Raw genomic sequence first — 12,765 nt, forward strand, 5'->3', positions numbered from 1 at the left:
CCAGTTGTGTCCCCCATTCTTCCCTCCTGCTTTTTCTTCACTGGGATTTTCAATCACGATTTGGGATAACATAAAATTAGTTTAAAACAAAAACCCAAATAAGGAACTTTAACATTTTCTTTAGCTGTTTTTGTTTATGCGGTTGACTTGCTTCATCCAATGAATACTCCCTTTTAATACTATTGTTAGTCTCTGGTTTGTACAGCACACAAATAGAGTAACTATGGAAATATATAAGTACACTTACAGATGTGCAACTATGTGTTTGTAACAACATTCGATTTGCTTGAGATAACACAGGGTTTTATTTGAAGTTATATCTTGACGGACATGTAAAATGTAATGCCTAAGAGATGGGAGTTTGTGGGTAAGGCTAGGAACAAACAAGGATTCTACCATCTTGTGGTTCGTAAGCATGCTCTGTTTTGAAAACAGATGCTGTCAGGAAGAATTAAAATCTATACTGTAAAATTACAAAATTAACTTTAAAATGCTTCTATTTCTCTTATACTCCCTTACTTCTTTCGCTATTTTATATTTAGAAAGGTAGTTCTCTAAGTATCAGTTCCTAGAATACTCAAGAACACCAACATCCTTGTTGTTTTACTGCAGGTGCATTACTTAACTGTTTCTGGGGAAGAAGTCCCCAAAAAGAAAATTTTACTTTATCTTTTATTTATTTTTATACAGTGTTTGGGTACTAACAGTATCAGTAAGATCTTTTAACAAGCTCTAGTGATCTGGCTTTGTGGTTCTCTACAGAAGTGGAATACTAGTCAGCCTTAACATCTATTGCTTATCAGTCTTTCTGCCCCTTGTTCATGTGTAGCAGACATATCTGTGTTAGAGTTTCTTTATGGAGTGTCTTAAGCTTACTATACTACACATGTGTAAGAGCTATATCATCTGCTGGACATCCTCTGGAGCTTGTGTATGTGTAATCCTACTTTGTATGCAGCTGTCTATCTCCTTTTCCCCTTTTGCTTTAGAGTTTCAGTGAACTCTTGAAACTCTCATAACAGACTACCAACTTATACAGGCTTCATAAAGCTGTAATGTGGGGGAACATTTTGAGAGGAAGGTGAATTTCCTCCACAGATGGGCTCAGTGGGAGAGCTAAAGCTCTACCTAAGTTGTCTGTCAGAGTGAAGATTTCACTGTCATGGATTTTCTTCTCTGAGAAGCTATGCTGTCCTGTCCTGGAGAGGGGGCCCACCATTACTTTTGTCACTGTTGTTTGCTTTGCACTGGACTTCTGTAGCGTCAACACGGATGCATATCTGACTCTTCAATTAAAAACTGCTATTGAGAACTGCTGTCCTCTTTAAAGATTCAATATCCAGTGCTCTCAGATAATCATTGGAATAACTGCAGCAGCTTTAACAAAACAAGAAGGCCTCCCCCAAATTATACATATAGTATATAGCCCTTGCTGTTCACCACATCCCTGAGGAAAGATGAGCTGTACCAGGATTTGAAAAAAACTTCAGTGACTTCTATCTAGTCTGCTATTTGTACATCACTTATCATGGTATCACAGTACAGATAAAAATATGATCAAATGGCCTAGGGGATTACACAGCTCTGGAGATAAGAGTTTACATTGGCTGAGATGGGGAACTGCATGAGATGGATGGCGCTTCCGATTGAGAAAAAAAGATCCACAGGTTTTCCAAATTTTCTGTTAGAAGTTGACAGAAGTCATAGAGATAGGATTGGAAAGAGATGCCAGTAATTACCTACAAGGCGTATGAAAAACACACAAACCAAATAGAAACATGAATTAGTTAAAATTGTAGAACAACACTTCCCTGAAATCATAGTCTTGGTGGTTTTTTTGTTTGTTTCCTTGGTTTTTTGCTTGCTTGTTTCTACTGATGCTTTTCTGTAAAGTCTTCCTCATTCAACTTTTGGGTTCTGCTGGCCCAAACTAGCATAAAATGACAGGATTGCTGAAGATAATGCATACAACTGTTCCCCTCACATCCCCTGCATTTAGGAAATCGGTTGCTGAATTGTCATTTTATACAGTCTGTTATAGTTACTGGTACAATTATGAGAAATTATTTCAGTTCATTTGTACTTCTAACTCTGTTGTCAGAGCTTTAGGTTGCCAGTTTTTGGTTGCTAACATAGTTTTTCAGAAAGATTTTTTTTTTTTCTTATTAAAAGGGAGCTAAGTGATAAGTTTGAGAAGCAATTATACTTAGGTTTGAACCAAGACTACAAAATAGTTTCCAGAAATAATCCTTTTGTTTTACAAGTTTCCCTTATATGGTTGAATAGCTTTTGCTTGCCCTTTTTATGATTCTTCAAGGAAAAAGATGTTATTGCCAAGAACATTAACCTAAGCTGAATTTTGATCAAACGTTTCCATTTTACTGCAAATGGAATACTCATTATGAGACACTAGTTAACATTCTATGGGCCAACTTATCAAAGCGAATGTTTGCACCTATGAATAAATTTAGACTAGAAAGCAGAAACACTCTAACAAATAAAAGTTATGCTGCAGAAGAAAAATCGTCTGTTCCACATTTAAGGTAAACAACGAACCCGCTCCTTCTGGTAAGAAAATAAGCTACTATAGAAATACTTGAAGATGTAATGTGGTTTTTTTTCTCAACTTCTGAAACTCGCGATTCAGAATTGCAGGCAAAGTCCCATGGTTTGCCAACACATGAAGACGTACTCCTCCATAACAAAAGCTTGCATAACAATCCACTTGATGAATTTGGGTTGGGAAGGGGAAAATTTGGGGATAATTTCTGCATTGATGTGAAACTCTTCATAGTTAAATGTATTCAAGGTGTAGTACCTAGAGTTGGTATCTGCAGTTGTTTGACATAGGATATAAATAAGTGTGGGCCTGAACTCTTTATGATGTCATCTCTCTAGAAAAACTGGTAAATAATGGTTCTCAATTTGAAAGTGGAAGAGTGAGAACTAAAATCTTGCATTTGGATGGTCAGTTTGATCTTTCTGTAGGTCAAATAGTCTGTTTTGTATGTTCAGTTTTGAGTGTATAACTGCAAGTATCTGAACATTCTGGCAACTTTGTATTCTATGACATGTTAAGTAAAAGTTACCATCATTAATTTAAACATTATACAGGATTATGTAATACTTTTATTTAATTTCTCAGGGAAAGAACAAAACCTGTCAGCACTGTGATGTAGTAACTTTTCTGAGGGAGAAATTCAATGCCTCTGATATGAAAAACTTTACATACATCTGTTGTAAGATCTGCTATTCAAACGTCTATGGAAGAAGTGTTTTGGAAGAAAAAAAAAGAGCATTTTCAGTTGTTTGGAGGCTTAAAACTATTGTTTTATCTCTAACAGTCTTGATTTCGTCATTGTTTATGTGACAGCCTGTGTCTCTCTGTGTCGAAGTATGCCTGTGAATTGCACTGCTGCTATCTGTTCAGATTCCTAAGCCTTAGTAACTTGTGCTTTGCAGGAAAGTGCTGCAATCACTCTCAAGTTCATATTCTGCTTATCAATGCTGCAATTTGTTTATCTGTGAATAGCAAGACTGAAAAACTGAATTCTGAAAAAAACACCTGATCCAGTTTTATGGGATTTTCATATTGAAGATGTAGAAGTTCTGCTTTACAAGCACCTTATTGTTTACTAATGGGCTTGGGTAATATTAAAGGGAATTTGAATTTATAACAGAAAGCCTCTTCTTTCTTTTATCCTAAAGAAAAGTTCTATTAATGAGTTTGTTAATCACAGTAATGTTTAAAGAAGTGCACTGAGATCAGCACTGTCTTTTGACACTATTCGGTAAGGAATTTAGGAAAGAATTCCTAATGAGTGTCAGGGCAGATTTGCAGCTGAACTAATGAAGGCAGTTTGATATAGAAAAGCAACTTATTAATGTTAGGTGGCTAATCAAAAGCGTAAAACTTGAATGAAGTGCCCAGAAGGGCTGGTATTTGTATTTCAGTAAGGTACAGAGTCTCCATATAGAATCTTGCTAGTCTAAAACTAGTGGTAGAAAATAGATCAGTTTAATCACAGAACTTGTCCCAGTGATTTCCATAAGAGTTCAGCCCAACTTGTAAATGAAATATCAAATCCCAGAAGATTGTAGTTCCACCAATGTGCAGAAGAGAGAAGAAGAAGAATGCCCAGACGACTTGTGGCCTGGACAGTACTTTTGTATTTGAGATAAGTTAAACTTTCTACTCCCTGGAGACAAATGAATGAGAGATGAGCAAGACAGACTTTTTTTTTTTTTTCTGGGGCTTTTGCACTTTAGTCTTTTTCCCACTACACTTCATTCTGAGGAACATCACTTGCAGAGACAAAATTGTCTGTGCTAACACTTCATAGATCTGGCAAACCAGTATTTTGGTTTGTCTGTTCAAAATATGTAATACTGACTTGCTTATTAAATAGCAAACTGTTTTTACTTATTAAAGTGAAAAAAGAACTCTTCATTTCTCTCCTACAACTTAGGCATTTTCTTCCATCATTCTGTGTAACAGTATTTTCCTGCTTATGTAGTATTATCTGCAAATGTGATTTGTGCATGTTTTAATTTCTGCAATTTCATATGTGCTTTTCTGCTAGCACAGAGCAAAAGTAGTTTTCTGTTTCCATGCTCATACCTAATATGACTCAACTAGGTAACAGCTGTCTCTTTTTTTGATATGGTTGCAGAATTGGTTTGAATGATACCTTTGGAATACTATTAATTTTATTATAAAATTATTATTCCCGACCAGCACTCTGAGAAGTTTGCCTCAGGTCTTTATATGCCCACTCTCTGTTATATCAAACAAATTACTTGTCTTAATTTCCAAAGCCCTTAACAGCTGATTGACCTTTTTCATCTTTTATTTAATGTAAAATGTCACTTCTGGCATTGAAAATGGTGGCCTCCATGACCTGCTTGTTAAATTTTCAAGTGATCATCTTTTTGCTTTTACACTTATTGAATTCTGTGCTTAGTTATGAACAGAAAACTCCACCCAGGCGTCACATCTTCACTCAAACTTTTTTAGCTAATGTTTTGGAGAGCACTACTTGATCTGCACTCTCATGTTACTCCTCCTGTCTCTCATCATAAAAAGTATTGCAGTTTCCTTGCAGGTCTCCTCATATGCCCACCTGTGCACTTAGTTTTGTTACATACATGCTACATGCTCTGGATAATTTTTATACTCAAGGATGTTGTTACAAGGTGATTAATGGAATGAGTAAAACACGAACATAGGAGACTGAATTCATGAGATATCTGTCAGAGATTCACGTGATTCATATATATAATTTACTTATTCTTCTCTCTCTAAAAATGGCAATAGTTAAATATATATAGTTTAAATATTGATGTTAAAACTGCTAGCAGGTGGCTTAAGGCTCAGTTAATTTTTATTCCTGTTTTTACAGTCATTGCAAATGAATGAAAAAAAAAAAATTAGTCACTTTTGAGTTTATGTTTTATTATAGCCAAATAGTTTTTACTATAGCAAATGAAAGTGCAGATGGAAGAGCAAAATAACAAACAGAAAAGACTCCAATAAGCCTAGTGCAAAACTAATCTTTGGGACTATCAAGGAATTATCTAGTTATCATTTGTTCGGAAGGCCCTATGTCATATGCAAATGATTTGAATTTTGAATAGGCTGAGGGGAAACTGATACAGGCCATGTGTAACCTTGCTAGCACCTTTTATTAATAGTGGTAAAAATCCATATTGGCAAATATTGATTTAGGTGAAACATCTTTCCAACAAACTAAGTCCCCTGGGAATCTGAGAAAAAGATTGACAAAAACTGTGCAGGTGTTCTTGCTCTGTGACACCTTTCCATTTCAAGATGTTTCAGAGTGAATTTTGTGTGGGAGCAAAGCCTAGATGGCTTCAGAATTCAATGTGTAACCTTTTAGCATTGTAAATTGGATTTTAGCCTTGACCTTTTTTCAGTTTAGAAAGTAATATATATTTTCCCTTATAAAAGTTTACATTTACAGAGAGGTATTCAAGGCTTATGTCCAAGCATGTATATTCTAAAGTATGTAAATATCAGTAAAGTATTAAAAATATGTGAAAGAATAATCGCTTAAGATGCAATTTACAATGCTTTTCACTATGTATGAAGGCTTGTTTTCAGTTATATGCTTCTGCTGTAGTTATAGACATAACGGAGCATAAAGGACGCCATGCTCCTGAATATCCTGTGAGCTTCAAGCTCAGAATCATCTGTAGGAGGAGGGCTGTGGATATTGTTTGATAGACAGACAGAAGGTACGTGAAACTCAGCTGTCAATACCAGCCCCCAAACTATAAGAAAGGCAAAATCCCCAAACTCATTCCAGTAATGCCCATCAATCTAGAAAGTGGGTAAGTCTTTCTACCAGGAGGGTTAACTTAGCCATTGGAGCAGTGTGTATGAACAAGCACCTAAAGAATTGTAATGAGTCTGCAGCAAAGCCATTGCTACTGTCTGGGAGAAAGCACCTGTTATCCGTATCTGTTTCATGGACAGAGAAATTGATTGTATAAACTCAATCACATCTTATTGATAAGGATTCAATTTGTGAAGGAAAGGAACTGAATTCAGCCTTCCTCAATGAGATTGGAAGGTCAAGATCCTCTTTGAGAAGACATTCATTCACTTACTAAAACTATCTACTTTGGAAGCTGGTAACAAAGGAACTTGTAAAACAGTTGACAAGCTTTAACTAAGAAAATGTTCTGGCATGAGAAAAGAGAATAGGAAATGGAGTTGAATATTGAAAACCCTACAAGGTTTGACAAGATTAGTAACAAGAAAGTTAAATGATAGAGAAATGAAAATCATGTGTGAAATCTTTAAACACTAAATGACTATTCTTTGGAAAGCATAATGGCCCGGTTTCAGCTGGGATGGAGTTAATTTTCTTCCTCATAGCTGATACAGTGCTGTGTTTTTGATTTAGGGTGATAATAACACAGAAACACAATGATGTTTCAGTTAGTACAGAGTAATGCTTACACTGCATCAAGGACTTTTCTGCTTCTCGAGTTGCCTTGCTAGTGAGGAAGCTGGAGGTGCACAAAAAGCTGGAACGGGACAGAACCAAGACAGCTTACCCAGAGCGGCCAAAGGGATCTCCCATACCCGGGTGTCATGCTAAACAACTAATCTGGGGGAGTTGGCTCGGAGACTGGCTGGGCCTTGGTCATTGGGTGGTGAGAAACTGAATTTTGCACCGTTTATCTTGTATATACTAGTGTCATTATTGTTACCATTTTTGTTATTATTGCTATTCTTCTTTTACTTTTCTATCCTACTTAAATGACATCATCTCAAGCTGCAGGATTTATCTTTCTATCCATTTGCTATCCCATTCCACTAGGGGGAGTGACTGAACGGCTGTGTGGTGCTCAGCCGCCTTGGCAGGTTAAACTACAGCACATTATAAGGTGAATAGCAAATAATCAGCATGAAGATATTACTGCTAACATAACATTACTTGTAAGCATGTTTTAAAGTAGTTTTTGTGAGCAGTTCTTGTTACTAGTCTGCATGCATAGGACAAAAACTGGGATAAACTAGTAACTTGGAGAACACAAATATGTGAGGGAAAACAAACAACAAAACATAGTTTCTGGGGGGAATTAATTCAGATGCTGAATGTATTTTAGTTTGCAAAAGAGAATTTTTGATAGTCTTTCTGAGAGAAATGAGGCTGTTGCATCTTTCTCTTGCCATAACAGAGAAGGTTTTTCCTGAGCAAATAGCCAATTAAAGGTGGGAGGAACGGAGTTTGATGGATTATTCCTTCAGTAGAGGACAGCAGAAGAGCAGAACACACTCAGCAGCATACACTGTTTAATATATTTCTAAATGATATGGAAAAGCTGCTGTTCAGTCTGACCTACTACTGATATTTTCAGTGGTATTTTTAATGATATTTATTCTTCTACACTATGCTTTAATAAGAAATTTTCTTTGTTCTTCTGCTGGAAGACTAAATCCTTGGATAGACTTCTGTATTACTGTCATCTCAGGTGTTGGTGTTGTACATAATGAATGGTTTGTTTTTCTGCACACACTTCTCTGATTTTCATAGTGCTTTTGGGGTCTTAATATGGAAGCATGAGTGTTATTTATGTGCCACGGTACACAGACTCCTGGAGTTACATGTAGAACTCTATTTAATACTATTAAGAAATATCTAGCTTGATTTTATTTTATGGTGAGAAGAGCAATAGGAATGTTTATAAAACAAATAATCTGAGATTTTACACAGTACAGAGTGGCATTGCAGAGCTTGCTGCTCGCATGTGTCAAGGCACAAAACTGCACAAGTTTAAGAAGCAATAGAAAAGTATATCAAGGCCTGTGAAAGGTCATGATAAGGCTTTTGACTTCAAAGTTTTGCAAGCTCAGATCTTGAGAAGCTGGATTTAAATACTAGGAAATTATGTCCTCTGAATTTAATTGCATCCCACCACAAATCATCTATTGTTCTTAAACTATGAGATACTGGATTAAAGAGATCTTTGTCACTGGATGACAGTTCTTTGCCCTCTTATAACAAGAAATGGATGAGATGGTGTATAAATCCATGTGCTGCAGTGGTGTTTTTGTTGTTGTTGTTGTTGTTTGTTTTGTTTTATTTTGTTTTGCTTTTTTGCTGTGTGCTGCCAAGACTTAAGCATGATTCTTGGGATATAGATTTGAGCATCAAACTGCGTTTTTTTAAAAGCTATTAATAGGCTGATTGGAATTTCAAAGCTGTCAGCCAATGACAGTGTCCCATGATTATACTTCAAAATTAGCAGATGATGAGTAACTCCTCCAATTAATTCCATGAGAACTACTGTCACTAATGTTTTAACTATTTGATCTTGATCAAATATCAAATGGATTGAAAAAACCCGCTTTCAAAATACATAGTCCAGTCAGGTGTACTTTTTCTTATTACTTTCTGATTGGTCATATTGTGATTTACAAATGGGAGTCAACCCCCAAATAATTGATAATGGTTTAACAGCATTCAGCATAAAATCTGGGTAACAGAAGTAGCCTCTCTAGAAGCAAGAATCTGTCATGCCATCTCTGTGTTCTGGGGAAAAGGCTTATGACTAACCTTATTTTATATAAAGACATGATACGCCATAGTACACCGCATTTACTTCAGGACAGCCTGGCTCTGAGCAGTTTTTCTTTTCCAGAACCCCTCAATTTCAAAAACCTTATGTTCTCTTCTTTTGCTGTTTCCCTGGCAACATGGCATGGCAAAGTATCGTATCAGTCGACAGTGAGTTTTGCTTCAGTTGTGTCCTGCCAAAGCTAGCAGTGCTTCCAGCACACTGAGCTTTCTCACTGCAACTGTGACATAGCAATGAGCACTTCTTTCTATTCTTGTTTGCCAGAGCCAGTTGGTATTCCACTGCCAGAAATGATTACGCAGTAGTTGATAATGGGGGGTAGGGAAGTCATTGGACTTACCAGAGTAGGCTAAATTTTATAACTCCTTTTATTACCAGGTGTAGTCCATCCAGTAGCATGAATTCTGGCAGTGACACAGAAGGTGGATCTAGCAGCAATTTGCTCTGCACGTTTACTGCTCTTCATAGATCAAATGGAAATAGTAATTAGAAATCTTAAGCCAAACTAAACCACAAAAAAAAAGCCTCACCGCAGCTTATGTGGAATAAGGAAAGTAATATTAACTGCATCCTGTAAAATGTGAGAGGTTAGTAAAGAGGCTAAAGGTGTGGAAAAAAGTAATCCAAGGCTGAGAGCACTAAATAAAACATGGCTGTGTCTGAAATATCCTGGAGACTGTGCTGCAGAGCATCTGGCTCGCTTTTGCTATCCGGAAATCCAGACTGAGACTTAAAGCATTTCAAAATGTTTGTTCAAAATAAATTGCTCAATACCCATTAGTACATAAGTATCTGAAGTATCTGAAAAAATATTCAATAAAAATAAGAATATGAAGCCAAAGGATCGGTCAGATAAATTTCAAATTGAAATAGCAGTTCTTTCTATTTTTTCTCATAGAGGAGTCCAGTAAGTTCCAGCTCTGTGTAAGACACGCAGTAGGATCGCGCGTACAGAAGCAGAGAAGAAAATTGAAGGGTAGATGACTCAGATGAGTATTTTGATATGTCAACTGTTAGAGCAGGGGAAGTCATCCTACATCACTAAGGCTTGCTGTGAGATTTGTTGAATGTCTATTTGGGAAGTAAAAATAGGAATGTTACACTGTTGTATTTACAGGAAAGGCATCACAAATCTCTGTATCTGCATTTGACTGAGTACCAGATTTTATGATACATTTGAGGCATTAAGTAAGAAAGAATTAACATTACCTGCCACTTTCTTTTTCTTCTGTGTAAGTCAGAGAACAGGCCAATAGGATATGAATAATTTCTTCTCTAAATGGAATTCCCTTATAGACTAGAATATTAAAATTATCTGTGACTAAACTTAGGTTCACAGTCAGCTTCAGTTATGCTTTTTTCTGGTGTGAAAAATCAGGGATACATAGTAGAGCATGGTTAGCTTTAATTCTTACCCTTATTCCTGCCTTCTCATTGCAGTAATTATTAGCAATTGCTTTTTCCTACTCTTTTTTAAGTTGTAAAGTTTATGATAGTGAATTACTCATTATCTGAGAAGATGTTAGAAGAGCGACTGAAAGATAAGGAATGAAAACCTTGTGCTTGGTAGAAATATAAGTAAAACAGAAATTGTGGGAAATACTGAACTTCATAAATGTCCAAAGGAAATACAAGAAAGGCTATAATGTAACTCTATAATTTAATTTGAACAAATAGATTAGAAAAAGTGTAAGAAAGAATGGTGTAGTAAATTGTACTGCAAAATCTACAGTTAGATGATGAAAATCATTCTTTTTATACCACTGTAAGTATTTTAATATTTGAGGACTTTGTTTTACTGGAGAATAAGGGAAATGCTTTAGAATTCCAGCAGATTGCGTTGTAAAAGTTGATTTCATTTTAATAACAATATTTTTCAAATAAAAATGTGAATGAGAATATTATCACCACTGATTTTAATATGAGCAAAGATTCTAGATTCTGAACAATGGGGAAATTCAGCAGTTGTCTAAAAATACATGTTGGAAACCAAAGAGTTTTTCTAGGAAATAGGTCTTAGAGATATAATAACTCCACTGTTCTTTGAAATAAAGATGTAAAGAGGTATCTGCCATCTTCCCTACACAGGTGACAATTAGAGCATGTGGTATCCCTGATGACACTAGAGTTTAAGTAAATAAATTGCCATCTTTTTTATAAGTAGCTGTGAAATATGGCTGACGTCTAGAAATGCGCCTTCCAGGATGAGCAATGTAGCTGCTGCTCTCCAAATCCCCAAACAAATTTACTCAAAGTATCTTATTCCCAATAGTTGTTTTGTGTCCTGCTGTTCTGCCTGACAACTTCATTGATTTAACTTTGGGTTGCTAGACAGAGACACAAACCATGTTAGATTAAACATAGCATTAATGTAATTCAGACATCTGTGTTCATCAGACTATAAATGAAGTTCAGCTCGTCTAAACCCTTAATATTTGTGTTAGTGAGATGTTGTTGATTCAGTGTTGGTATTTATATTTATGTTGATTTAGTGTTGGTATTTTATATTTTTGGTATTTATATTTTATGCTTCCAGTAAAGAGCTGAGTCCAGAGTTGCTGTATTACAATATAGAATTGTATATGAAAGGATGTGGTTTGAATAAATTTTCAGTATTAAACTTCACAGAAAGGTGCTGTTAAAATGGCTTAGCTGTACTGATGATGCAACAGCAGATTTTAAACTTCTCAGTATTACAATGTTCTTCTCTGTGTCATAAAAGCCTCATCTCAGCTGCTTTCCTGATTGTTCTTTCATCTTGCGTCAGTGGCTTAATCTTGATCTGTCTTGCTTTTCTCAGCTCCAGATGCATATGGCTTATAAAGAAATTGTCTTGAAGGAGATATTTATTTCAATATTTTTTCATTGTGGAAATGTCTCAGGATATTTGTTGCATGCAGAGCTGAAATAATAGGTTTAACAGACTTGTATATTACCCTCTCCTTGAATGTCATTCAAAGAAAGATTTACCAATGAACATGTCAAAGCCATGCTGATTTTATTAATAAAAGCTAATGAACATTTTGATGGTTCATAAGTGGTATGCACAGGTCATCTGCCTTATGCTTTGAGAGTGTTTTGGGAGCAACTTCATGCACATAAGTCAGTACAATATTTTTGGTATCTGCTGCTTGAAGTGACGCTGCTGTTATTTTGACATACTGAAGTGTTTATTTTTGTGTGTGTACTTTAAAATTCTACTTCTTCAAGTAGTATATAATTTAATACTGAGCTTAAATACTGCCTTTTTTTGTCATATTTTTTTTTGTTTTATTGTCTTTGTACTAGATATAAAACAGTTCTCCATGCAGTGACCACTTACATTTTAAATTAGAAAAGCTAACCTAGGAGAGAAATGCCCATTTATTCTATTAGAATAGTTTCAGTAGTGCTCAGTATAACTCCTTATGTTTCCTTATTCCAATTATGTGTTATATGATTAAAAGAATCTTAAGAATCTGTTTCTTCACCAGGTTTATTTGCAAAGTATGAAGAAATCCTGTTGGTTATGTGGGTGGAAGAAAGATTTTTTTTTTTTCCCTGTGCTTTGATGATTATTTACATGATACAGTTATCCCCACACTGGACAAAATAGCAGAAACCTGATTTTAATCTTATTAGGTTTACTGTGTATCAATCTGCTTCATGCGT

General features: G+C 35.6%; 1 protein-coding gene across 2 annotated transcripts in view; it reads left to right on the forward strand.

Moving 5' to 3' along the window:
• The window catches only part of GNAZ (G protein subunit alpha z), a 51,567-nt gene that overhangs the window by 20,781 nt on the left and 18,021 nt on the right, over positions 1-12,765 (forward strand). The gene's annotated exons all lie outside the window — the stretch shown is intronic.

Source organism: Tympanuchus pallidicinctus, unplaced genomic scaffold (genome assembly GCF_026119805.1).
Source record: "Tympanuchus pallidicinctus isolate F22 unplaced genomic scaffold, pur_lepc_1.0 scaffold25, whole genome shotgun sequence".
NCBI classification, from domain to species: domain Eukaryota; kingdom Metazoa; phylum Chordata; class Aves; order Galliformes; family Phasianidae; genus Tympanuchus; species Tympanuchus pallidicinctus.